General features: G+C 38.3%; 1 long non-coding RNA gene across 1 annotated transcript in view; it reads right to left on the bottom strand.

The window, feature by feature from the left end:
• LOC141424634 (uncharacterized) overlaps nt 1-24,840 on the bottom strand; it is a 36,291-nt gene extending 11,451 nt beyond the window's left edge. The window contains exon 1 of the long non-coding RNA XR_012449507.1: nt 24,182-24,840. This is a non-coding gene — a long non-coding RNA (uncharacterized lncRNA). The remainder of the gene's footprint in view (nt 1-24,181) is intronic.
• Nucleotides 24,841-26,009: the final 1,169 nt, after the last annotated feature.

Below are 26,009 nucleotides of genomic sequence, written 5' to 3'. Positions count from 1 at the left end.
TTTTAAAAGTACCAGAGGTTACTCTAACATTCCAGCAAGGCTGAGAACTTCAAATGCAGGGTTTGAACTTTATCTTGTAACCAGTGAAGGCCTATTAAGGATACATGAATGTCATCATACGATCGAAAACAACTATGCCCTGTATAGCTATCCTTACCTCAACCAGCAAAACCCCTTGCTCCTTCCTATTATTGCTTACACTCTCTCTACAACAAAATTAGAGATAAGGGCAAAATAGTTTCTGCTGGGTATTGGGGTGGGGGAGAGGGAGGGGGCAGAGTGGGTGGTAAGGGAGGGGGTGGGGGCAGGGGGGAGAAATGATCCAAGCCTTGTATGCACATATGAATAATAAAATTTAAAAAAAAGAAAACAACTAGAAGAAAACATTGTCAAGTAAAAATAATAATAGCAAACACCAAAACAGCACTTTCTGTATTCCAGTTTTCCATGACTTTTCTACCACACACACACACACACACACTAAGTCATGTATAATAACATGTATAATATAACTACTATATTCTCTCCACTTTAGAGATAAGACAGCTGAAGCTCAGAAAAGTCAACTCCTTGCTCATGATCACAGAGCAACTATATGGGATGGAACTGAACATTGAACCCTAGAAGTTTGACTCCAAAGTCCATGTTCTTTGGTTTGCCTCTGGCTGTGGTGGATTGGCTTGTATCAAACTAACCCTTTACCCAAAATAACTAGGAAACCAGGCTTAAAGAGAAGTCATCAGGACAATGAAGACTTGAGAGGCCAAGGTCATGAAGGGAACCAAACATTGGACAGCATTTTTCTCCAGAAGGCATTTGTGGATTTGTATACAAACAACAGAGGGGTACAAAAGCTGGGGAGAGATTCTGGGTAAAAAAATAACAGACTTCTGGGCCACCATAAGCAGAGGACTGAGAGAAGACTCCAGGTGGGCTGAGAGAAGACTCCAGGTAGGCCAAGAGAGACTCTGGGTAAAAAAATAACAGACTTCCATAAGCAGAGGACTGAGAGAAGACTCCAGGTGGGCTGTAGCTTAAAAAGAACTAATCTTATTTTTAGGGTATGTGCATAAATGAAGTCCACTACAAAAGCTAAAACTCAGATTTAAAGCAGCCCAACTCAGAATGAAATAAAGATAGTCTGACCTTGAGTTAATTGAGACAAAAGCAAATCCTCTCTAGAGGAAGATAATTCTATCTAGAGACTCAAATCTTCACTGTAACTTTTTATCCACAATGTCCAACATTCAAACGAAAATCACCAGAGTTACAGGAGACAAGACCAAGTGACCAAAAAAAAAAGTGATTTTAGTAAATCACATGTCAATATTTTAAATATCAAATGTATTTCTATAGATTAGCAATGAACTTTAGAATTCAAATTTTTTAAAGCAATACTATTTACAACAGCACCAAAAAGTGAGGCTTAGTTATAACTCTAACAAAATATGTGTAAGTTCTAACTATAGAATGATATAAAAATAAAATGTAAATTAAAAAAATATGTGCAAGATCTATATGTTGGAAACTACACAGTGCTGATGAAAGAGATGAAAGAAGTCATAAATAAATACAAAGATATACCATGTTTATAGAATGGAGAAGCTGAACTTGGTAGGGTATCTCCATAATCCGAGCACTTGGGAGGCAGAGGCAGAGGATTCTTGAATTTGAGGCCAGCCTTAGTTATATAGCAAGACATTCCTTCAAAAAAATTTTCTATAGATTGGAAGAATCAAATTATTAAAAACACAATTCCTTTCAAATTGATCTATACATGCAATGAAAAAATATCAGTATACATTTTAAACTCCTAGTGATGAGCTGATTTTAAAGTATAAATGAGAAAGGCACAGGATCTAGAATGACTTGAACAGTTGTGAAAAGTAAGAACACTATCAAAGGGCTACTCAATGGTAAGACTTACCCTACACTTACGGCAAATGTGTGGTATTGACAAAAAGCTAAACACATAGATCAATGGAATCAAATAAAGAGTCTAGAAATAGATCCATATAGAGTCAACTAATTTTTGACAAAGTTACCAAGGCAATTCAACAAAGAAAAGAGTCATCTCAAAAAATGATTCTGGAATAACTAAATATTCATATGCTTAAAAAAGAGAGAAAGAAACTCACACCTCATACCATATACAAAAATTAACTTGAGTCATAAGTATATACCCAAAATAATTAAAAGTATGCATTCACGTGAAAACTTGTGCATGAATGTTCATAGCAGTGTTGTTCATAATAGCCAAAAAGTGAAAACAAGTCAAATGCCATCCCATGATGAATAGATAAGTAAAATGTGCATGTCCACCTAAGGGAATTTTATATTCCAGGAATATAATAAAATGGAATTATGTGAAATTACCACCTCCTTGCATGGTGATAAAAGTACTATTTAATAGCAGACTTTAATAAATCAAAGATATGAGGCTGGTGGTGGCTCAGGTGGTAGAGTGTCTGCCCAGCAAGTGTGAGGCTCTGAGTTCAATCCCTAGTACCACAAAAAAGTCAAAGATACATATTGCACGCTCTAAAAACTAGTAAAATAATAGCAAAAGGATATATCATTAGCAAGATAATAGGAGAAGATATGATAATAAAAATATTAGCTTAATCTAAAACAAAGCAAGAAATAAGAGAGAGGAGAATATAGAACACATGGGATGAATAGAAAACAACTAATACAATGATAAATATAACCCCAAATGTATTAGTAATCACATTAAATTTAAGTGAGCAAGATACTCCAATTAGAAGACAAAAAAAAAAAACCACACTGTCTTAAACATTTGCTGTTTAGAAGAAATATCCTTTAAAAAATAAGGATACATAAAGTATAAAAGTAAGAAGGTAGAGGAAAATTCTATGCAAGTATTAACCAAAAAAAGATAATGTCCTTACACTAAAATTAGACAGAGTAGATTTTAAGGCAAAAAAAGCATTAATATATATAAAGATTAAAGGCTCAAACAAAAGGATTGAATAATTCTAAATGTATATGTACACAATACCATAGTCTTTTTTTTCATTTTTCTTTTATTATTCATATGTGCATACAAGGCTTGGGTCATTTCTCCCCCCGCCTCCACCCCCTCCCTTACCACCCACTCCGCCCCCTCCCTCTCCCCCCCCTCAATACCCAGCAGAAACTATTTTGCCCTTATTTCTAATTTTGTTGTAGAGAGAGTATAAGCAATAATAGGAAGGAACAAGGGTTTTTGCTGGTTGAGATAAGGATAGCTATACAGGGCATTGACTCACATTGATTTCCTGTGCGTGGGTGTTACCTTCTAGGTTAATTCTTTTTGATCTCACCTTTTCTCTAGTTCCTGGTCCCCTTTTCCTATTGGCCTCAGTTGCTTTAAGGTATCTGCTTTAGTTTCTCTGCGTTAAGGGCAACAAATGCTAGCTAGTTTTTTAGGTGTCTTACCTATCCTCACCCCTCCCATGTGTGCTCTCGCTTTTAGCATGTGCTCATAGTCCAATCCCCTTGTTGTGTTTGCCCTTGATCTAATGTCTGCATATGAGGAAGAACATATGATTTTTGGTTTTTTGAGCCAGGCTAACCTCACTCAGAATGATGTTCTCCAATTCCATCCATTTACCAGCGAATGATAACATTTCGTTCTTCTTCATGGCTGCATAAAATTCCATTGTGTATAGATACCACATTTTCTTAATCCATTCGTCAGTGGTGGGGCATCTTGGCTGTTTCCATAACTTGGCTATTGTGAATAGTGCCGCAATAAACATGGATGTGCAGGTGCCTCTGGAGTAACAGTCTTTTGGGTATATCCCCAAGAGTGGTATTGCTGGATCAAATGGTAGATCGATGTCCAGCTTTTTAAGTAGCCTCCAAATTTTTTTCCAGAGTGGTTGTACTAGTCTACATTCCCACCAACAGTGTAAGAGGGTTCCTTTTTCCCCGCATCCTTGCCAACACCTGTTGTTGGTGGTGTTGCTGATGATGGCTATTCTAACAGGGGTGAGGTGGAATCTTAGCGTGGTTTTAATTTGCATTTCCTTTATTGCTAGAGATGGTGAGCATTTTTTCATGTGTTTTCTGGCCATTTAAATTTCTTCTTTTGAGAAAGTTCTGTTTAGTTCACATGCCCATTTCTTTATTGGTTCATTAGTTTTGGGAGAATTTAGTTTTTTAAGTTCCCTGTATATTCTGGTTATCAGTCCTTTGTCTGATGTATAGTTGGCAAATATTTTCACCCACTCTGTGGGTGTTCTCTTCAGTTAAGAGACCATTTCTTTTGATGAACAGAAGCTTTTTAGTTTTATGAGGTCCCATTTATCTATGCTATCTCTTAGTTGCTGTGCTGCTCGGGTTTCATTGAGAAAGTTCTTACCTATACCTACTAACTCCAGAGTATTTCCTACTCTTTCTTGTATCAACTTAAGAGTTTGGGGTCTGATATGAAGATCCTTGATCCATTTTGAGTTAATCTTGGTATAGGGTGATATACATGGATCTAGTTTCAGTTTTTTGCAGACTGCTAACCAGTTTTCCCAGCAGTTTTTGTTGAAGAGGCTGCTATTTCTCCATCGTATATTTTTAGCTCCTTTGTCAAAGATAAGTTGCTTATAGTTGTGTGGCTTCATATCTGGATCCTCTATTCTGTTCCACTGGTCTTCATGTCTGTTTTTGTGCCAGTACCATGCTGTTTTTATTGCTACTGCTTTGTAATATAGTTTGAAGTCAGGTATTGTGATACCTCCTGCATTGTTCTTTTGACTGAGTATTGCCTTGGCTATTCGTGGCCTCTTGTGTTTCCATATAAATTTAACAGTAGATTTTTCAATCTCTTTAATGAATGTCATTGGAATTTTGATGGGAATTGCATTAAACATGTAGATTACTTTGGGGAGTATTGACATTTTTACTATGTTGATTCTACCAATCCATGAGCATGGGAGATCTCTCCACTTTCTATAGTCTTCCTCAATCTCTTTCTCCAGAAGTGTATAGTTTTCCTTGTAGAGGTCTTTCACATCTTTTGTTAGGTTTACACCTAGGTATTTGATTTTGTTTGAGGCTATTGTAAATGGAATTGTTTTCATACATTCTTTTTCCGTTTGCTCATTGTTAGTGTATAGAAATGCTAATGATTTTTCTATGTTGATTTTATATCCTGCTACCTTGCTATAGCTATTGATGATGTCTAGAAGCTTCTGAGTAGAGTTTTTTGGGTCTTTAAGGTATAGGATCATGTCATCTGCAAATAGGGATATTTTGACAGTTTCTTTACCTATTTGTATTCCTTTTATTCCTTCTTCTTGCCTAATTGCTCTGGCTAGGAATTCCAGTACTATGTTGAATAGGAGTGGAGATAGTGGGCATCCTTGTCTGGTTCCTGATTTTAGAGGGAATGGTTTCAGGTTTTCTCCGTTAAGTATGATGCTGGCTGTAGGTTTGTCATATATAGCTTTTATAATGTTGAGAAACTTTCCTTCTATTCCTAGTTTTCTTAGAGCTTTTATCATGAAATGATGTTGGATCTTATCAAAGGCTTTTTCTGCATCTATTGAGATGATCAAGTGGTTTTTGTCTTTGCTTCTGTTAATGTGGTTTATTACGTTTATTGATTTTCGTATGTTGAACCACCCCTGCATCCCTGGGATGAAGCCTACTTGGTCGTGGTGAATAATCTTTTTGATGTGTTGCTGAATTCGGTTTGCCATTATTTTGTTGAGGATTTTTGCATCAATGTTCATTAAGGAGATTGGCCTATAGTTCTCCTTTTTGGAGGTGTCTTTGCCTGGTTTTGTGATAAGTGTAATACTGGCTTCATAAAATGTGTTTGGCAGTTTTCCTTCCCTTTCTATTTCGTGGAACAGTTTAAGGAGGATTGGTATCAGTTCTTCTTTAAAGGTCTTATAGAATTCAGCAGAGAATCCATCAGGTCCTGGACTTTTCTTTTTGGGGAGACTCTTGATTGCTGCTTCAATTTCATTTTGTGTTATAGGTCTATTCAGGTGATTAATTTCCTCTTGGTTCAGTTTTGGATGATCATATGTATCTAGAAATCTGTCCATTTCTTTTAGATTTTCAAATTTAGTTGAATATAGGTTCTCAAAGTAGTCTCTGATGATTTCCTGGACTTCCATGAATACCATAGTCTTAAAATATGTAAAGCTAAAATCAAACAACAGACCCAAAAAGGAAAAATAGACACTTTCACACCATAATGAATTGTAACACCTTCAATTATGTAACTGATAATGTATATTTTTTAAATTACTGATAAATATTTTATTAAGTCCTATATAACATTTGACACACATAGTGATGATTAAGAGAGTTCAAGTTTTTAAAATAAACTCTTATTTCATGACAAAAGAAAGAGAACTTGTGTACTCTTAATTTCTCCAAAAGGTAACATATTTCAAAAATGTACCGTGAATGGATATTGAATTTTGCCAAAAGTTTTTCTACATCAATTTCTATAATCAAGAATTATGATGATAATGATTTTCTTTATCGTGTTAATAGAGTAGATTACATTGAGTGATTTTCAAGTATTGGACTATGTACTGTGAAGTCCATCTCTTCTGTGATTTGGTCTTGTTTCTTTATCCACTCAGTGACTGAAAACTCACTTGATCATAGTAAATAATTTATACATTGATAAATTATTTCTGCTATTATTTTTAATCTTTCTTGCATTAGTATTTATTGGTGATACTGGTCTGTAGTTTTCTTTCTTTGTAAGTCTTTCCTTCTTGACTAATTTTGGTAACAGGGTGACACTAGCTTCATGAGATGAATTGGGAACGGTCACTCTCCCTCTATTTCCTAGACAAGATTATGGAGAATTAGTGCTATTTTTTGTTTTATAAAATTCTCCCATGAGACCATCTGAACCTGGAGATTTCTTATTTAGGAGTTTTTAAAATGATAAATTCCACTTTCTTAATACTTATAAGACTACTTAAGTTGAACTATTTCATATTGATGTTTTTGCTGGAATTGGTCCATTTCACTCAGTTGTACCTGCTGCCTTGTGACTAATGCAAGCACAAATGCACTTTTTCCAGCATTTTGCCTTTACCTTGACTACGTTATATTTGAAAACAGTGGTTTTTGTATGTATACAGCATATGCTTGGTTAAAGCTCTATAGTTCATTTGGCTTATCTCTACCTTCTACTTATATTTAGATCATTTATATTTAATATTATTGATTGTTAGGACTTAAGTCTACCTTTTTTGTTTTTGTTCTTTAATGTTTCTGTTTTTCACCTCTCTTTTCTCTTCCCTGCCTTTCTGCAGATTACTTAACTTTTTGAAAAAATAAAATTCTTTTTTGGCTCACCTATGCTATTTTTAGAATATCTCTCATTGCATTTTTAGTAGTTGCTCTAAATATTACATAATATACATATAACTTGCCACAGTCCACTTTAGTGATCATTTTATCAATTCAAGTGAAAAATAGAAATTTTACCTCCCTTTATTATCCTTTTTCCCCATTTTTTATAATATTATTTTAAATTTTTCTCTACATTCATTTAGAACTGCTACAATAGTGTTATAGTTTTTGCTTCAATCATCAAACATTATTTTAGGAAAAATATCAGGGACAGCTTATTGTATTTGCACATTTTTTTGTTTTCATGATACTTCATCCTTCCAGATTTTTCAAGTTCCTTTATTTTTATAATTTCCTCTCTATTTAAAGAACATTCTGTAGTCACTCTTTAGGGTGCCCTGATGGTGGTTAATTCTCTTAATTTCCATCATCAGAGGTTGTCTTGATTTTTTTCTGTACTCCTGAAGAATAGGACTCTAAGTTAACCATTTCTTATTCTCAGCACTTGGAAATATTATGCCTCACCCTTCTGGCCACTATGGCTTTTATTTTTCTTTCCCACCTTTATTCATATAACAAATAAAAATTGCATAATTTCAGGTGTTCAACAAGAGATTTTTATATATGCATACACTATGAAATTATTACTACAGTCTCCCTAATTATCATATCTGTTGCCTCACATAGTTACCTTTGTGTGTGTGTGTGCTAAAAGTATTTGAGATATACTCTCTTACTCAATTTCAAAATACAGTATATTATTATTAACTATAGTCACCATGGTGTATATTAAGTCTACAGAACTTATTGCTATGGTTTTAATGTTCATATCCTCAGAACTCATAATGAAGCTTAATTGCATTGTAACATTATTAAGAAGTGAGACTTTTAAGATGTGATTAGGCAGAGCCCACAGAGGTGTGATTAGTGCCCTTTAAAAAGATTAATTGTGGCCTCTTCTCCCTCTCCCTTTCTCTTTGCCTTTCCACCATGTGATGCCTTCTGCCATGTGTGACACAAGAAAGTTCTTTCAGATGCCAGTGTTTTAATCTTGGACTTCCCAGCCTGCAGAAACTGAGGAAATAAATTTCTATTCTTTAAATTACCCAGTCTCAGGTATTCAGTAAAGTAGTACAAAATGGACTAAGACATTAGTTATTTCATAACTAAAAGTTTATACCTTTGATCAACATCTACCCATTTGTACCATCTCCATCCTCTTGTAAAAACCCTTCAATTCTCTAACAGCTCTTTTTAGATTCCTCTTGTAAATGAGGTTATGTAGTATTTGTGTTTCGGTGTCTGGCTTATTTCACTTAGCGTAATATCCTCCTGGTTCATTCATGTTGTCATGTTGTCACATGAATTTCCATCTTTTTAAAGACTGAGTTCATTGTTCACACACACACACACACACACACACACACACACACATACTTTCTACACATTCATTGATCAATGAATATGTAGGTTTCGGTATTGTCCCTGTTTTTTAATAATACTTCAATGGACACAGGAATGCAGATGTCTCTTTGAAATAGTGATTTTATCCCATTCTCACTCCAGTCAGAATGGCAATCATCAAAAAAACAAGCAACAACAAATGCTGGAGAGTGTGCAGGGAAGGAACCCTTATACACTGTTGGTAAAAAATGTAAATTAGTCCAGCAACTATGGAGGTTCCTCAAGAAACTAAAAATAGACCTACCATATGATCCTACTATACCACTCCTGGGCATCTATCCCAAGTAATGTAAGTCAACATACAAAAGCGATACCTGCAGACTTATGTTTAAGCAGTGCTATTTACAATAGCCAAGTTATAGAATCAACCTAAGTGCCCAACAACGGATTATTGGGTAAAGAAGATGTGGTACATATAAGCAATAAGTAAAATGAAGTTACATCATTTGCAGGAAAATGGATGGAACTGGAAATAATCATGTTACATGAGAAAAGCAAAGATCAGAAAGACAAATATTGCATGTTTTTGCTCAATCTGCATGTAGGCCTATAAAATACCAATGTGACATGATTGTAAAAGGAGGACTGTTGCGGAGGGGGAACCAGTGGGAGGGAGTAGGGAGAAAGGAGAGGGTGACAGGATGAGATATGATTGAAGTTATATTATATATATGAATGAAAACAGCATAGTGAAACCCACTAAGATAGATAGATAGACAGACAGATAGGTAGATAGATAGATAGATAGATAGATAGATAGATAAATAGATAGATAGACAGATAGATCATGTTATCTAAAAACAGACAATTTTACTCCCTTTCTAATTTGGATGCCTTTGATTTCTTTTTCTTGACATACTGCTCTGACTGGGAATTCATTACTATTTTGAATAGAAATGGTGAGAGAAGGAATCCTTGCCTTGCTCTTGATTGGAAGGAAATGTTTTTGAGTTTTCACCATTGGATGTTCGCTGTGGGTTTGACATATGTAACCTCTATTATGTCGAGGTAAATTCCTTCTATACCTAATTTAAAAGACTTTTATTATTATGAAAGGAAGCTGAGTTTGTCAAATATTTTTCCTGCCTCTAGTGAGATGGTCCTATGACTTTCAATCTTCATTTTGTTAATGTGCTGTTTCACATTTCGAATTTGTGAATGTTGAGCCATACTTCCATTCATTCCCAAGGTAAACGCCACTTGGTCACACTGCACGATCCTTTCGATGTGCTGTTGAATTTTATTTCCTAGTATTTGTTGAGCATTTTTGTACCTATGTTCATTGGGGTAGTGGTCTATAATTTTCTTTTCTTGTGTTGTCCTTGTCTGGTTTTGGTAACAGAGTAATAGCTGGCCTCATGAAATGAGTGAAAATTTTCCCACTTCTTCAGTTTTGGAAAGAGTGATGTGATGGTAGATCTTGATTAACATTGTAGTTAGATTGAGAATCTTCTAGAAGACACTTTTGGGTGTGTTTGTGAGGCCTTTCCAGAGCTGATGAGATTGTGAGGGTTCTGATTTAATGAATGGGTTAATCCCTTGATGAGTCATAACATGATAGAATTGTTAGGAGGTGGTGAAAGAAGGGCGTTTGCTAGGGGGCAGGGGCAGGTCACTGGAGGTGTGTCTTTGGGGGTACACCCTGTCCTGGCCCATTTCTGCATTCCTCTCTCTGCTTCCAGTTCACCATGAAGTGAGGAAGCTTCTCTGCCACACACCCCCATTGTCATGAAGTTCTGCCCAAGCCCACAGGGCCAGGCAATCATGGACTGAACCTTCCAAAACCATGAGTCAAAATAAATATTTCCTTCCTTTAAGTGTCAGGTGTTTTGGTTTAGTGATGACAGAGCTAACACAAATGAGGATTTGTATTAACTTTTCTTTAAATGTTTGGCAGAATTCACCAGTGAAGCCATTAGCTTCTGAGTTTTTCTTTGATGGGAGATTTTTTTAATTATTTATTCAATATCCTTTCTCATTATTGGTCTGTTCATATTTTCTATTACTTCACAATTCAGTCATGGTAGGCTATATATCTCAAGGAATTTATCTTTTCTTCTAGGTTATTCAATTTGTTGGTGTACCATTGCTTATAGTAGTTTCTTATGGAACTCAGGCACTCTACCACTTGAGACACATCTCCAGCCCATTTTGTTCTGGCTATTTTTGGAGATGGGGGTTCTCACAAACTATGTAACTGGGCTGGCCTTGAACCACAATCCTACCTATTTTAGTCTATCAAGTAACTAGGATTACAGGCATGAGCCACCAGCACCAGGTTGTTTTCTTTCTCTTTCTCTCTCTCTCTCTCTCTTTCTTCCTTTCCTCCCTTCCTTCCCTCCCTTCTTTCTTCAGTGTCAGGAATTGAACCCAAGACTTTACTCTTGCAAAGCAAATGCTCTACCACTGAGTCTCTATGATATCAGTTATAATATCTCCCCTTTCATGACTGATTTTATTTATTTAAATCTCTTCTCTTTTTTCTTGGTCTGTTTTATCTTTTCAAAAAATTAATTAGTTTTCTTGATCTTTTCTATTGTCTTTCTAATCCTCATTTCATTCTTTCTATTAATGTTGGACTTAGTTAATTTTCCTTTTTTCTGATGTGTAGAGGTGTAAAGTGGGGTAGTTTATCTGATATCTTTCTTGTTTCTCCATGTGGGTTTTATAAAATTTCCTCTTAGAACTTCTCTCAGTGCAACTCCTAAGTCTTGGTAGACTGTGCTCCATTTTCATTTGTCTCAAGGTAGTTTAAATTTCCCCATTATCCCATTGGTTGTTTGGGAGTGTGTTCTTTTTTTTAAATTTTTTATTTTTTATTATTCATTTATTCACATGTGCGTACATTGTTTGGGTCATTTCTCCCTCCGCCCCCCCTCCCCACCCTCTGCCCCTCTTCCTCCACTGTGCTTCCAGGTAGAACCTGTTCTGCCCTTATCTCTGATTTTGTGGAAGAGAAGACATAAGCATAATAAGGAAGACAAAGCATTTTTGCTAGTTGAGTTAAGGATAGGTATACAGAGAGATTCCTGTACATGCTTCCATGTACAAATGTGTTACAATCCAAGTTGATTCATCTCTAACTGATCTTTACACTGGTTCCTGATCCCCTTCTCATGTTAACCTCTGTCGCTTTAAGGTTTCTGTATTAGTTCCTCTGGAGCGGGGACATCAAACACTTTCATGTTCCCATATCTCCCATATGTGCTCTCCCCTTGTGAACTACATTTGCCCTAGATCTAAAGTCCACATAGATCTATGAGGGAGGACATACAATTTTTGGTCTTCTGAGCCTGGCTAAGCTCAGTCAGAATGATGTCCTCCAGTTCTATCCATTTACCTGCAAATGATAAGAGGAGAGTGTGTTCTTTAATGTCCACTTTTTTGTGAATTTCCAAACTTTCCTCCTGTGAAATTTATAGTTTCACATTACTGCAGTCACAAGAGATGCTTGATATGATTTCTATCTTCTTAAATTTGTTTATATTTGTTTTGTGACCTAACATATTATCTATCCTGGAGAATGTTCCATGTGCACTTGAGAAGATTTTGCATTCTACTGCTATTGGATGGAATGTTCTATGTATGTCTATTAGGTAAATTTGGTCTAAAGTAGTTCAAATCCAATGTTTGCTTAATTTTCTGTCTGTTGTTGGAAGTGGGGTATTACAGTCCCCTACTAGTATTGTTTTTCTACTTTTCTCTTGCAATCTGTTAGTGTTAGCTTCATATGTTTCATTGTTTCAATGTTGGCTTCATATATATTCATAATTGGTATGTACTCATGATGAATTGACCCTTTATCATTATATGATCTTCTGTTGCAGGGGGTAGTATTGGGATTTCAATTCAGGGCCTTGTGCTTGCTAGGCAGAGCTCTGTCACTTGAGCCACACCCCCATCCCTTTTTTGCTTTAGTTATTTTTCAGACAGAGCCTGTACTTTCTGTTAGTGACTAGCCTCAGACCCCAATTCTCCTACCTATAACTGCCTGCATAGCTGGAATTAGAGGCATGGACCACCATGCACAGCTTATTTGTTGAAATGTGGTCTCACTAACTTTTTGCCCAGGCTGGCCTCAACTCCAATCCTCCCAGTCTCCATCTCCCAAGTAGCTGGGATTATAGACATGACTGGCTTCTGTAGTGATCTTTGTGTCTTCTTACAGTTTTTTACTGACAGTTTATCTTCTCCGATATAGGTATTTTTTTGCACACAATGTCTTCCATCTTTTCACTTTCAACCTTTTTATCCTTACAGGAGGAATGAGTCTCTTGTAGGCAGCATAAACATACTTGGGTCTTATTTCCTAATTCATTCAGTCCAGTTACATTTAAAATAATTATTGATAGGTAAGGGCTTGGTATTGCTATTTTTGTTAATTGTAGCATTACTTTGTTGATTCTTTGCTCCTTTCCTCCTTTTCTGCTATCTTCCTTTGTGGTCTGGTTGTTTTCAGTAGTGGTGTACTTTTATTACTTTCTTTTTGTCTTTTGTATATTTACTGTAAGTTTTTGCTTCATGCTTAACACAAAGCTTACATAAAATATTGTTAGAACAAACCAGACAGAGTGACATGTGCCTGTAGTCCCAGCTACTCAGGAGGTTGACACCAGAGGATCATTTGAGTCCAGGAGTTAAAAACCAGTCTGGGGAACAGAGTAAGACCCTGTCTCAAGAATATATGCATATCGTGAGAACGGTCTGATGCTAAGATGATAACAACTTCAAATACACACAAAAGCTCTCCAGGACTGGAGATGTGGCTCAAGGAGTAGAGTGCCCACTTTGCAAGTATAAAGTCCTGAGTTCAAACCCCAGTCCCACCAAAAAAAAGAGAACTCTACACATTTACCACATGCCCTGATTTCATGTTTCTGATGTCCCAATTTGCATCTGTCTATATTCGATACCCATCAACAAATTATTAAAGTGATAGTTACTTTTGTACTAAGTGATTTACACACTATTACAGTATTAGCGTATTCTGAATTTAGCCATAATTTACATTAATCAGTGAGTTTTATACTTTAATATGCTTCCCTATTACTAATGTGCATCCTTCATTTTGCTTAAAGAACTCTTTTCAGCAATTTCTTATAAGACAATTCTAATGGTAATAAACTACTACAAAATTTTTTTATCTGAGAAAATCTTTGTTTTTCCTTCATTTTTTTAAGAGGTGGGGTCTCATTATTTAGGCTAGTCCTAAACTTCTGGGCTCAGTCTTCTTGCCTCAGTCTCTAGTATAGCTGGGATTATAGGCACACACTACCATACTTGGCAATTTGTCTTTTCTTCTTCTTCTCTTCCTCCTCCTCCTCCTCCTCCTTTTCTCTCTCTCTCTTTCCCGCCCTCTCTCCTCTCTCTCTCTCTAACTCCCTCTGTCCCTCCATCTAGCTCTAGCTCCAGCTCTCTTTCAGTATTTTGGTCTGTCATCCCTGGTATCCACTAAAAGCCTCATGGAGATTCTATTGTATGTAATGAATCTCTTTTCTCTTGTTGGATTCAAAATTCTCTCTTTGCCTTTGATTTTTTGGCAGTTTGATCATAATGTGCCATGGTGAAGTCTTCTTTAGGTTGAACCTGATCAGAGACCTTCAGGATTCATGCATCTGGACGTCCATATCTCTCCCCATATTTTGGGACTTTTCTTCTGTCACATTTCTTTTTCTTCCTTCCTTCCTTCCTTCCCTCCTTCCTTCCTTCCTTCCCTCCTTCCTTCCTTCCTTCTGACAGAGTCTCACTGTGTATCACAGACTAGCCTCAAATATGATCCTCCTGCCTCAGCCTCCCAGGTCCTGGGACAACAGTTGCATGTCACCATACCATATTTCTGGCATGCCATATTTCTTTAAGTGAGCTTTCTGGACCTTTCTCTCTCTTTCTTCTTATGAGACTCCCATAATGCAAATGTTAGCTTTCATGACAATGTCTCATAAATCCCATATATTTTCTTCATGCATTTCTTTACTTTTTTTTTTCTCCTCTGACTTGATATTTTCAAATGACCTATCTTTGAGTTCACAGATTCCTTACTCTGCCTGGTTACATTATCTGCTACTGTACTCTATTGAATGTTTCATTTCATTCATTGGATTCTTCACCCTCAGAATTTCTGTTTGGTACATTTTTATGATTTCTATCTCTTTAATTGAATTTTTCATTTTGTTCTTGTGTTATTTTCTGACTTGTTTAATTGTTGATATGAGTTGTCCTATAGCTCACTGAGCTTTCTTAAAACTATTATTTTAAGGGCTGGTGGAGTGGTTCAAATGGTAGAGCACCTTCCTAATAAGCATGAGGCCCTGGGTTCAAACTCAAGTACCACCAAAATAAAATTATTATGTTAATTTTTGTCAGGAAATTTGTATATCTCTATATTTGGGGGGTTGGTTACTGGAATATTACTGTGTTCCTTTCATACTGTCTGTTTCTTAATTCCTCACGTTCCTTGAATTCTTGCATTATTATCTTCAAATTTAAAAAGAGTCACCTCCTCCACTCATTATTGACTTGCTTTGGGTTGGGAAAGAAACACTTTCACCAAGCAGACTTGGCATTCTAATGCTCTCTCAGACTTCTTGTATGGTTATGCTCACTCCACACCTCTTGGACAGATGGAGTTTCTTAAGGCTGTATGACTTCTCTCTAGCCCATAAAGTCAGGCCAGGTGCTGTGAACCTCCTGTTTGTAACTAGGGCAGTACCCTGAAATGTTACTCCAGTTACTACCATTTCAACCAATTTTCTGCAGGCGATACACTTTCACTTGCTGTCTTCCAGGGAAGGCTCATGTAGTCTGCATGGAAGGAGAAGGGGATGGAAATTTGGTTTGCCCAGAGGCCCTCTGGAGACCACAGGCAAGTCCACAAAGTGTTTAGTAGAGTTCACAACCTCTCTTTCTCACTCCCACCTCTCCAAACCATTCAGCTGAGCTAATCACCTTAGTATTCTGGATTGGACAAGAATTGGGCCTCTTGGGAAGCATCCCACCTGGCTAAGAGAGCCAGGTGCTGACTCACTATGCTCTTATTTTTCCCCACTTGATAAACCACAGGCTTAGGAGGGCTCTCTTGACAATGAACTTGGGCACCTTGGGGAAGGTAAGACGTTGGTAAAATGAAACCATTCTTACCATCTTTAGTAAGTCTTTCTTTTGATTTTTTTTGCTCAATGGAGTGCTAGAACTTCTCTGCTGGGCAAAGTCTGAGATAAGTGTTAAAATCAACATCTCTGTAGGGGGATGACTATAGAAAATGCATATTTTGTCATCTGACATCATTCTATCCCCATGGTTTCTGATGAGAAACCTACTACAGTCAAATTACTTTCTCTTATAAGTAAAATGATTACTATTTTTCTGTTTTTAAGATTTCTTAGTGTTCAGTTTTCAGTAGTTTGATTATTATATAATTAATTAGCATTGACTTCTTTGAGTTTATCCTGTTTGGAGTTCACTGGGTTTCTTAATTGTGAATTTATGGCTCTCTTTTGTTCAGGTTTAAATAAAACCACATGTCATACCAAACACCAGTAATATCTCAAACTGAATTCTTAAAAACACAATCAATAAATTTCAACACCAATAGGCAAATATGCTAAAACTATCTAAAGTCTTGAACTCAGGACTCTGCTTGCTAGGCAGGTGCTCTACCAATTGAGCCACAACTCCAGCCAGGCAATTACATTCTTGAAACAAAAAACAAATAAATAGAAATCATCAGACAAGACATAGAAAACTAAATGGAAATATTAGAACTAAAAAGTACAATGACTGAAATAAAAAGCTGAGTGGATGGGATCAGCAGTGGAATGGAGGACAAAGGAAAGAAAGAGCAAACTGGAATACAGGACTATAGTGATCACCCAATCTGAAAAACAGAAAGAAAATACACAAAAAACAAACAGAGATTTAGGACTTCATACAAAAAGATAACTATTGTGTGATTCCATGCCTAAGAGGTACCTAGGGCAGTCAAATTCATAGATACTAAAAGCAGAGTTGCAGTTGCCAGTCTGGGGCTGAAGAGGATGGGGAGTTACTGTTTCATGGGTATAGAATTTCAGTTTTACAATATGAAAAGAGTTCTGAAGATAGGTGGTTTTGAGCTGTAGTTGTGGCTCAGTGGTAGAGCACTCTCCTAGCATATGTGAGGCCCTGGGTTCCATTCCCAGCATTGAAAAAAAATGAGAGCGAGAAATGGTTATGATGGTTACATAACAGTATAAGTGTACTTAACACTCTTGAATTGTATACTTAAAAATAGTTAAGAGGCTAAATTTTGTGTTATGTGTATTTTGCCAGAATACATGTTATTTATCAAATAGGAAATTTTGACAAATGATTATCTATAAAATTTTTAAATAAAATGGTGTTTTAACTATAAGCAAATGATAAAAGCAAGAGCACACAAGGAAGGGGTGAGGATAGGTAAGACACCTAAAAAATTAGCTAGCATTTGTTGCCCTTAACACAGAGAAACTAAAGCAGATACCTTAAAGCAACTGAGGCCAATAGGAAAAGGGGAACAGGTACTAGAGAAAAGGTTAGATCAAAAAGAATTAACCTAGAAGGTAACACCCACGCACAGGAAATCAATGTGAGTCAATGCCCTGTATAGCTATCCTTATCTCAACCAGCAAAAACCTTTGTTCCTTCCTATTATTGCTTATACTCTCTCTACAACAAAATTAGAAATAAGGGCAAAAAGTTTCTGCTGGGTATTGGGGGGGGGAGAGGGAGGGGGCAGAGTGGGTGGTAAGGGAGGGGGTGGGGGCAGGGGGGAGAAATGAACCAAGCCTTGTATGCACATATGAATAATAAAAGAAAAATGAAAAAAAAATGGTGTTTTATATAACAGATATCTTTTATTCCATATAATTTGGGTTATATGTGGTTGGTTTATCAAAAATGTCCATTAATTTACAAAATATGGAAGTGGTCTTTTTGATTTTATTTGAACAAATACTCTATAGACTCATGCTCAAAATGATAAAAATTTATGATATTATGCAAGCGATAGTATTTAAATAATATTTCTGATACTTTTAAATATTTAAAGGAGGCTAAAGCAGAAAGTGATAAAAACATAACCTTACACATTTTAAGTTAAAATATACAATTATAATACTCTTTTTTTTTTTTTAACAGTCCTGGGGTTTGAACTCAGGGCCTCATGCTCATTAGGTTGGCATTCTACCACTGTTGCATACCCCGGTCCTTTTTGCTTTTGTTTACTTTTCAGATAGGGTTTCATTAACTTTTTTATCAGGGCTGACCTTGAACTATCCCATCTCTGCCTCCCACTTAGGTGGGATTGAGGTGTGAACCACCTTACCCAGCTCACAATTATATATTAATTTAGTATTTTTTTCATCTACATAGTTTTTACTCTAAATAACTAACCTTTAATTAATCATCTGTGTTTTCTAATTTTGGATTTTTTAAGGTATAGTGAGAATTCTTAGGTAGAATCCTTCACATATTTTTCCTCCAATCTTTTCTAGTTTTGATAGTTACTTTCAATTCATTTTGCTCCTTGTTTTTGTGTAGTCTTTTCAAAACATCCAATTTTGCTAATATAGAAAATATTTGTTTCATATTTTAGGCCAGGTATCTGTTTGTAATTCCAGCTACCCAGGAAGCAAAGATCAGGAAGATTTCAGTTCAAGATCAGTTGGAGCAAAAAGTAAGAAAGGCCCCATTGCAACCAATAAGCTTGACATAGTGGAGCAGACCTGTCACCTCAGCTGCATGGGAGGCATAGATAGGATCACAGTCCAATCCAGCCTGGGCAAAAAAGCATGAGATCCCATTTAAAAAAATAACTAAAGCAAAAAGGTGGCATGGCTCAAGTGGTACAGAGTCTGCCTAGCGAGCCCCAAATCCAAACGCTAGTACCACCAAAAAAAAAGCTAGATTTTATTGTTTTGTTAATTTTTTTGGCAGTCCTAGAACTCAGGGCCTCATACTTGCCAGGCAAGTGCTCTACCACTTGAGCCATGATCCCAGTGTTATATTTAAATAAATCATGTAATTAAGATTACAAGTACAACCAACATAAACAGGTTTAGGATCACAGACTTGTAGGAAGCACACAGCACTTCTGGACATGTGACCGTAGCATGCCAGTTGCAGGCGTTTATTGTACCTGAGGGATCACTCCATGTTTTAAGAGAGAATGAAGAAATATTAAAATGGAAGTCAATTAGCAGAGCTTCTACTCCACATTTGGAAATCATATTTTCACTAATAACCAAGTTTCCTAAATGAGATTCTCACTTGACCTATTTTAATGAATAATGATACACATTAGTAACTAGCAAGATTAATTTGAAAACAGACAAAATGTTTGAGGCGTTAGACAGTTATTTTAAGTAGTTCAAATATGTTCTCCACAATCTTGCTTATACTGCTCTATTCACTTGGTTAATAAAGTGCTTTCTTCCCAGAGACCAAAACATAGGAACTCGACCTGTCTGTAATCATCCAGCCATTCTCATTTCCTGTGGCGAGAGGACCCACCAGGCTGCAGGGTGCCACTTACTTTGGAGCATTGTCATAGAGATGATCTCAGTGGCAAGCTAACTGGAAGGCAGTGGCTGCATTAATCTGAGGTGTCAAGCCGGTGTCAGGTAAGCAAAGGACTGGAGGACTAATGTGGATTTCCCAAAGTGTTTCAAGAGGTAAGACAGAAACAGGTGCTCCTCACTTATCCTGGGTGGCCCAGAGGTTGTGAGCTGGTATAGCAGGGACAAAGAGAACCCAAGGACCTACATATCCCTGGCCAACAGAGCCTGTGTATGGAGGCAGAGACATGAGGCCATATTAGGGGTATCTGCATAATTAAATTGGTGTCCTAGAAGAACAGTGGAGGGAGAAAGGAGTATAAAAAGTGTTTTTGAAGCTATAATGACCAAAATCTTCCCAAATTTGATGGAAAACTTTAATCTCCATTTCCAAGAAGCTCAGATGACAAGAGACCTACACCTGAATCTACAGAGTCCAACTTGAAAACCTCAGAGAAAGAAAAACTCGTGGAAGCAGTAGCCATGTCAATAACCAAAGTAAACGGGAACAGACTAAATGCACCATATATGGGGGGACTAGAGCCAACTTCTCATCAGAAACAAAGGAGGCTAGAAGAGAGAAAATGTTAAACTAAGAATTCCACATCCAGCTAAGTCATCCCTCAACATGAAAATGAAATAGACATTCCTAGGTAAAGACTGAAAACATTTGCTGTTAGCAGGCCTACTTACAAGAAATACAAAGTCCTTTAGGTTAAAAGAAGGTGACCTCAGATGATAATTTGAATCCACAAAAGGAAATGAAGTGTCAGAAAAGATAAATATGTGTGTAAATAGAAAAGATTGTATGTATATTTTTTCTAATTTCTTCTCTTAGTTTCTTTTAAAAACAAAAGCTTGTAGTAAGAAATACTTATAACATTGTATCATTTGGTTTGCAACACATACAGATGATATAGTTAAAAGAAGCTGGGTGTAGTGGTTCTTGTCTACAATCACAGCTACATGGAAGGAAATGTAGGTGAGCTCTGGGAAAAAAGCATGAGACCCTATCTGAAAAGTAACTAAAGTAAAAAAAAAAAAAAAGTCTGAGAGTGTGGCTTAAGTGTTAGAGTGCTTGCCTAGTAATTGCAAAGCCCTGAATTCAAACTCCATTATCACCAAAAAAAAAAAAACACATATTTCCACACAAAAAATTGAACACAAATATTCACCACAGCATTATTCAGAATAGTCCCAAAGGAGAACCAGTTCCATTAACTGAGGTACGAATAAATGAAATGGTGTCAATTTATACAATGGAATATTATTTGTCCACAAAAAGGAATGACACTCTCATACAAGCTACAATATGGATGAGTTCTGAAAAGATTATGCTGAGTGAAAGAAGCAAGACACAAAAAAATACCTCATATTGTACGATTCCATTTCTATGAGATACCTACACCAAGCACATCTGTAGAGACGGAAAGTAAAGCAAGAGAAAGGGAGAGATGGAGAGTGGCTGAAAATGGGTACGGGGTGTCTTTGGGTGATGAAATGTTCTGGAATTTGATAGCAGTGATAGCTGCACACATTTGTGAATATACTAAAAATGATAGAATTTTACTTCTTTTATTTTTTTTGTCAGTACCAGGGTTTGAACTTGGGACCTCACACTTGCTCTGCCACTTGAGTTATGCCCCCACCCTTCAGAATTTTTTACATTTTTAAAGTATAAACTTTATGAAGTGTGAATTATATCTCAATAAGGTTGTTTTTCTTAATGGACCATAGAGCTAAACGTAAAACTTGAGCCAGGTGTGGTGGCACACACCTATAATGCCAGCACTCAGAAGCTCAGGCAGGAGGATTGAGAGTTTGAGGCCAGTCTGAGCTACACAGGGAGAAAAAACAAGGAATGTCTCAAAAAAAACAAGGACCAGGCATGTAGTTCAGGAGTGGAGTACTTGCCTAACATGACCAAGGCCTTGGATTCCATCCCCAGCACCACAATAAATAAATGAGGAAGGGAGGGAGGGAGAGACAAAGAAGGGAGGGCGGGAAGGAAGGAAGGCAGGGAAGGAAGGAAGGAAGAAAGGAAGAAAGGAAGGAAGGAAGGAAGGAAGGAAGGAAGGAAGGAAGGAAGGAAGGAAGGAAGGAAGGAAGGGAGGGATTGTTGCCTGGGGCTGGCACTGAGTAGTGACTGAAAACAGGCTCAAGAGGATTTTTGAGAGATGGAAATTATCCAAAACTTACCTGTGGTCATGTTTGCACTGTATGAATTTACTATGTGTCATTGGTTTGCTCGTGTGCAATGGTGATTTTATGGTATGCAGGTTCTGCTTCAGTAAAGTGCTTTTAAAAATGAAACCACTGTCAATAAATCAAATGTTTGTAAAAAATGGGGAGAAAGTTTGGGTGTGAATGAACTTAAAAAATAAAAAGGGGCTGGTGGAGTGGCTCAACTGGTACACTGCCTGCCTTGCAAGGGTAAGGCCCTGAGTTCAAGCCCCAGTAGTGCCAAAAAAATAATTAAATAAATAAATAAATAAATAAAACAAAGAAGGTGGGGTGAGAGGTACTGGGGTGCTAAAGGTTGTTTCTTGCCCTGTGTGGGTTACAGTTTTTACAACTTCACTGAGCTGTGCACTCTTCTGCATGTATTCCATGCCACAATAGTGAGTTTTCAAATGGCCTTAGTGACATGGAGGGACCATGAGCGAGCCAGCTCTGAGTTACAAAGCTGAGAGACTCAGCTATACAATTGCTCTTGGGGCTCCAGGGGATTTCTATCTTCTTTATATTGCCACCATCTCACAATGATCCCATTTCTAGAACTAACCCAAGTGGAAAAGTCTTACTAACACACCCACACAAAGAACTATCAAAATGTCACCTCTTGGGGGGCAGGGAATTTTGTACATTGCTGAATACCCAGCACCTAGAACAACACCTGGCACATGTAGGTTCTCAGGACATACTCTCAAATGAATAAATATGAATGAACAAAGGAATATAGTATTGAAAGGGAGGTATACAGGGAGAGACTTGTAAACATACACATTTTTCAAGACATCCTGGCCAACAATTCCACATGTCACACAGATATGGACAAAAACACTGTGGAGGGGGGATAAATAAATGCCTCCCGGGGTATGTCAGGAAAATGTCACAGAGAAAAATGGGAGCTGGGTCTTGAGGTATAAGAAGGAGTTTGTAGAGGAAGAAGCCAGGGGAATGGAATAGACAGAGATAAACACAGGCAGATACACATTGTTCTGAGAGAGCCTGGTATTCCTGGGGACTCTAAGAAGGCTTATGCACCACAAATGTGGGGTTCACAGATGAGAAATGAGGCTGAAAACTATACATCAGACAAAGGACTGATAACCAGAATATACAGGGAACTTAAAAAACTAAATTCTCCCAAAACTAATGAACCAATAAAGAAATGGGCATGTGAACTAAACAGAACTTTCTCAAAAGAAGAAATTTAAATGGCCAGAAAACACATGAAAAAATGCTCACCATCTCTAGCAATAAAGGAAATGCAAATTAAAACCACGCTAAGATTCCACCTCACCCCTGTTAGAATAGCCATCATCAGCAACACCACCAACAACAGGTGTTGGCAAGGATGCGGGGAAAAAGGAACCCTCTTACACTGTTGGTGGGAATGTAGACTAGTACAACCACTCTGGAAAAAAATTTGGAGGCTACTTAAAAAGCTGGACATCGATCTACCATTTGATCCAGCAATACCACTCTTGGGGATATACCCAAAAGACTGTTACTCCAGAGGCACCTGCACATCCATGTTTATTGCGGCACTATTCACAATAGCCAAGTTATGGAAACAGCCAAGATGTCCCACCACTGATGAATGGATCAAGAAAATGTGGTATCTATACACAATGGAATTTTATGCAGCCATGAAGAACGAAATGTTATCATTCGCTGGTAAATGGATGGAATTGGAGAACATCATTCTGAGTGAGGTTAGCCTGGCTCAAAAAACCAAAAATCATATGTTCTCCCTCATATGTGGACATTAGATCAAGGGCAAACACAACAAGGGGATTGGACTTTGAGCACATGATAAAAGCGAGAGCACACAAGGGAGGGGTGAGGATAGGTAAGACACCTAAAAAACTAGCTAGCATTTGTTGCCCTTAACGCAGAGAAACTAAAGCAGATACCTTAAAGTAACTGAGGCCAATAGGAAAAGGGGAACAGGTACTAGAGAAAAGGTGAGATCAAAAAGAATTAACCTAGAAGGTAACACCCACGCACAGGAAATCAATGTGAGTCAATGCCCTGTATAGCTATCCTTATCTCAACCAGCAAAAACCCTTGTTCCTTCCTATTATTGCTGATATTCTCTCTTCAACAAAATTAGAAATAAGGGCAAAATAGTTTCTGCTGGGTATTGGGGGGGTGGAGAGGGAGGGGCGGAGTGGGTGGTAAGGGAGGGGGTGGGGGCAGTGGGGAGAAATGAACCAATCCTTGTATGCACATATGAATAATAAAAGAAAAATGAAAAAAAAAAAAGAAATGAGGCTGAAGAGGTAAGCTAGGTAGATGGTGATGGCATTTATTGCCAGCCAAGACCTTGCACTGACTCCTAAAGGAGTCACAGCCAAGACAGAATTTAAAGCAGGGGTCAAACGTGCTTTGTAGAAGGCTAATTTGAACTGGGTCTCTCTGAATGCATGGCCATTTGCTCTGTGGGCTCTACATTTCTGTCCTCTGTGTGTGTGTGTGTGTGTGTGTGTCTCTCTCTCTCTCTCTGCATTCTTCTCTTCTTCCTTCCTTCCATCTCCATGATCTCTCCTTCTCTGCCTGTGGATTTCTTTTCATTTTTTACTCACTGTTCATCTTATCTGTCCCCAAAGGGCTTTTCAGATTCCATCTCCAGGACTCATCCTTCTTCAGGATGCCATCCCATGTGTGTGACCTCAGGATTTCCTCTTGAAAAACAAGCTCTTCAGGGTCTCCCCAGTGTACACGCAGAGGTCTAAAGGAAGGGGGAGTGTCTGAGCCACCCACTTCTGGGCCCTGGGTGATAAGCCACCAGCCTCAGAGGGTTGTATGGAACCGATGAGCTGGAAACAGCACTCTCCTCCCAGGCCCCCGATGCTGGGGCCCGAGCAGCCTCGCGCAGGAAGAGCCTCGGGCCCATCACTCATCTCTCCGACCTTCTGCTCTGAAAGGCGTCCTGACATGGCCCGCCCTCTCCACGGGCTGACAACTGGGTCAGAGGGGAGCAGCCCCTCCACCATGCGGAGCCTGGGACACCTCTCCAGGACAAGTCTCTCCCCTGGGACAACAGGGTCAAGCTGCTCTCCTGGACATGACCTCAGAGATGTACAGCAAGGGCCCTGGTCCAATTTATCACCACGGGGCTATAATTAGGTTTGTTAACATACAGTCAAGTGCAGTCTTGTTGACTAGGAACTTAATCACGTTCCTATTGAGTTCCTGTACGCATGGCTTGGGGTGACTGTTTTACTTGTAGAGCTATAGCCAAGCCCAACGGGAGGAAATTAGCTTTGGACACAAGTTTGGGGGGGAGGTTCTTTTTTTTTTTTCCCTCCTGACTCTGTCTCCCTCCCCCCAACTTCCATGTGAAAATATTTAGCAAACAGTGACAATGATGAAAACCAGTAGGAAACAAAATGTTCTACATTAGTATAAAACATGAAAAATGCAGCAAGGACCCTTAGTGGTACAACATGCGTTACGCTGGCTGGCAGTCCATTAGGTCTGATAGACATTTCACTTACCTAAGTCAAATCTAACAGTCTAGTATTCATTAATAGAAGAGGGGCTGTGGAATCAGGGCTACCATCTGGCTGGGCCGACAGAATAATCTACAACTCATGATTAGGTCTAAGGAGTGGGGTTTCACTTTAATCTTTCTCATTGCTCGAAATTTCCATCTGCACAGTTCGGCACATCATTTTTCTTCAAGACAAATGTGCTGTTTTTCATGTTCCAAAATTAGATCAGAAGAAAACGATTAATCATGTCATGGCCTGGGAAACGAAACAAAGCTCTGATATTCTCTGGCTCTCCCCGCCTCTCCCCCCTCCCAGCCCGCCCCTCCCGGGCTCTGCAAGTTTTGCCTTTTTTCCCCCCACCTCTGGGTTTTCAGCACAAGTTTGGCAAACAGGAGGGTGGGACTGCAGGGACAGGAATTTGGGGTGCTCTGGGAGCCCAGCTGGGGTGCTCCCTGCTCCAGCCCTGCTGCCCTCTACCCAGGGGGTCACCCCTGGAGTCAGGGCGCTGCCCTCCCGAGCAGAGTGACAAAAAGGGCTGGGAGCCTCCTGTCCCCCTCCCAGCCGCCACAGCCCTGTCTGTCAGCCGGCTTGCAAGTCATAACAAATCCCTGGCGCGGAGCTGAAGCTGAGCATTTGCCGGAGCGTCATGGGGATGATGAATGACCCGCAGGCCTTTGAAGTGCTCTGCCAGTTCAGCTGGGTCCGCGGTGCTGACAGAGAAATATACACAACAGCGTAACCAATAATGAGAACATTAAACATTCCTGCGCCCTGACAGGCTGACAGAAAAACCCAGGCGCCCATCAATCATCGCCAGATAGAACCTTGACAACTGGCCCTCACTGCCACCTCCCCTGCTCGCCCTCCTGGCTCCCTCCTCTTCCTCTGGCCTCCCCTCTCTCTTCCCTCCCCTCCC

This window comes from Castor canadensis, chromosome 7 (assembly GCF_047511655.1).
Source record: "Castor canadensis chromosome 7, mCasCan1.hap1v2, whole genome shotgun sequence".
Taxonomy (NCBI): Eukaryota; Metazoa; Chordata; class Mammalia; order Rodentia; family Castoridae; genus Castor; species Castor canadensis.
The sequence above is the reverse complement of the archived record's forward strand: the minus strand, read 5'-3'. Positions and strand labels throughout refer to the sequence as shown.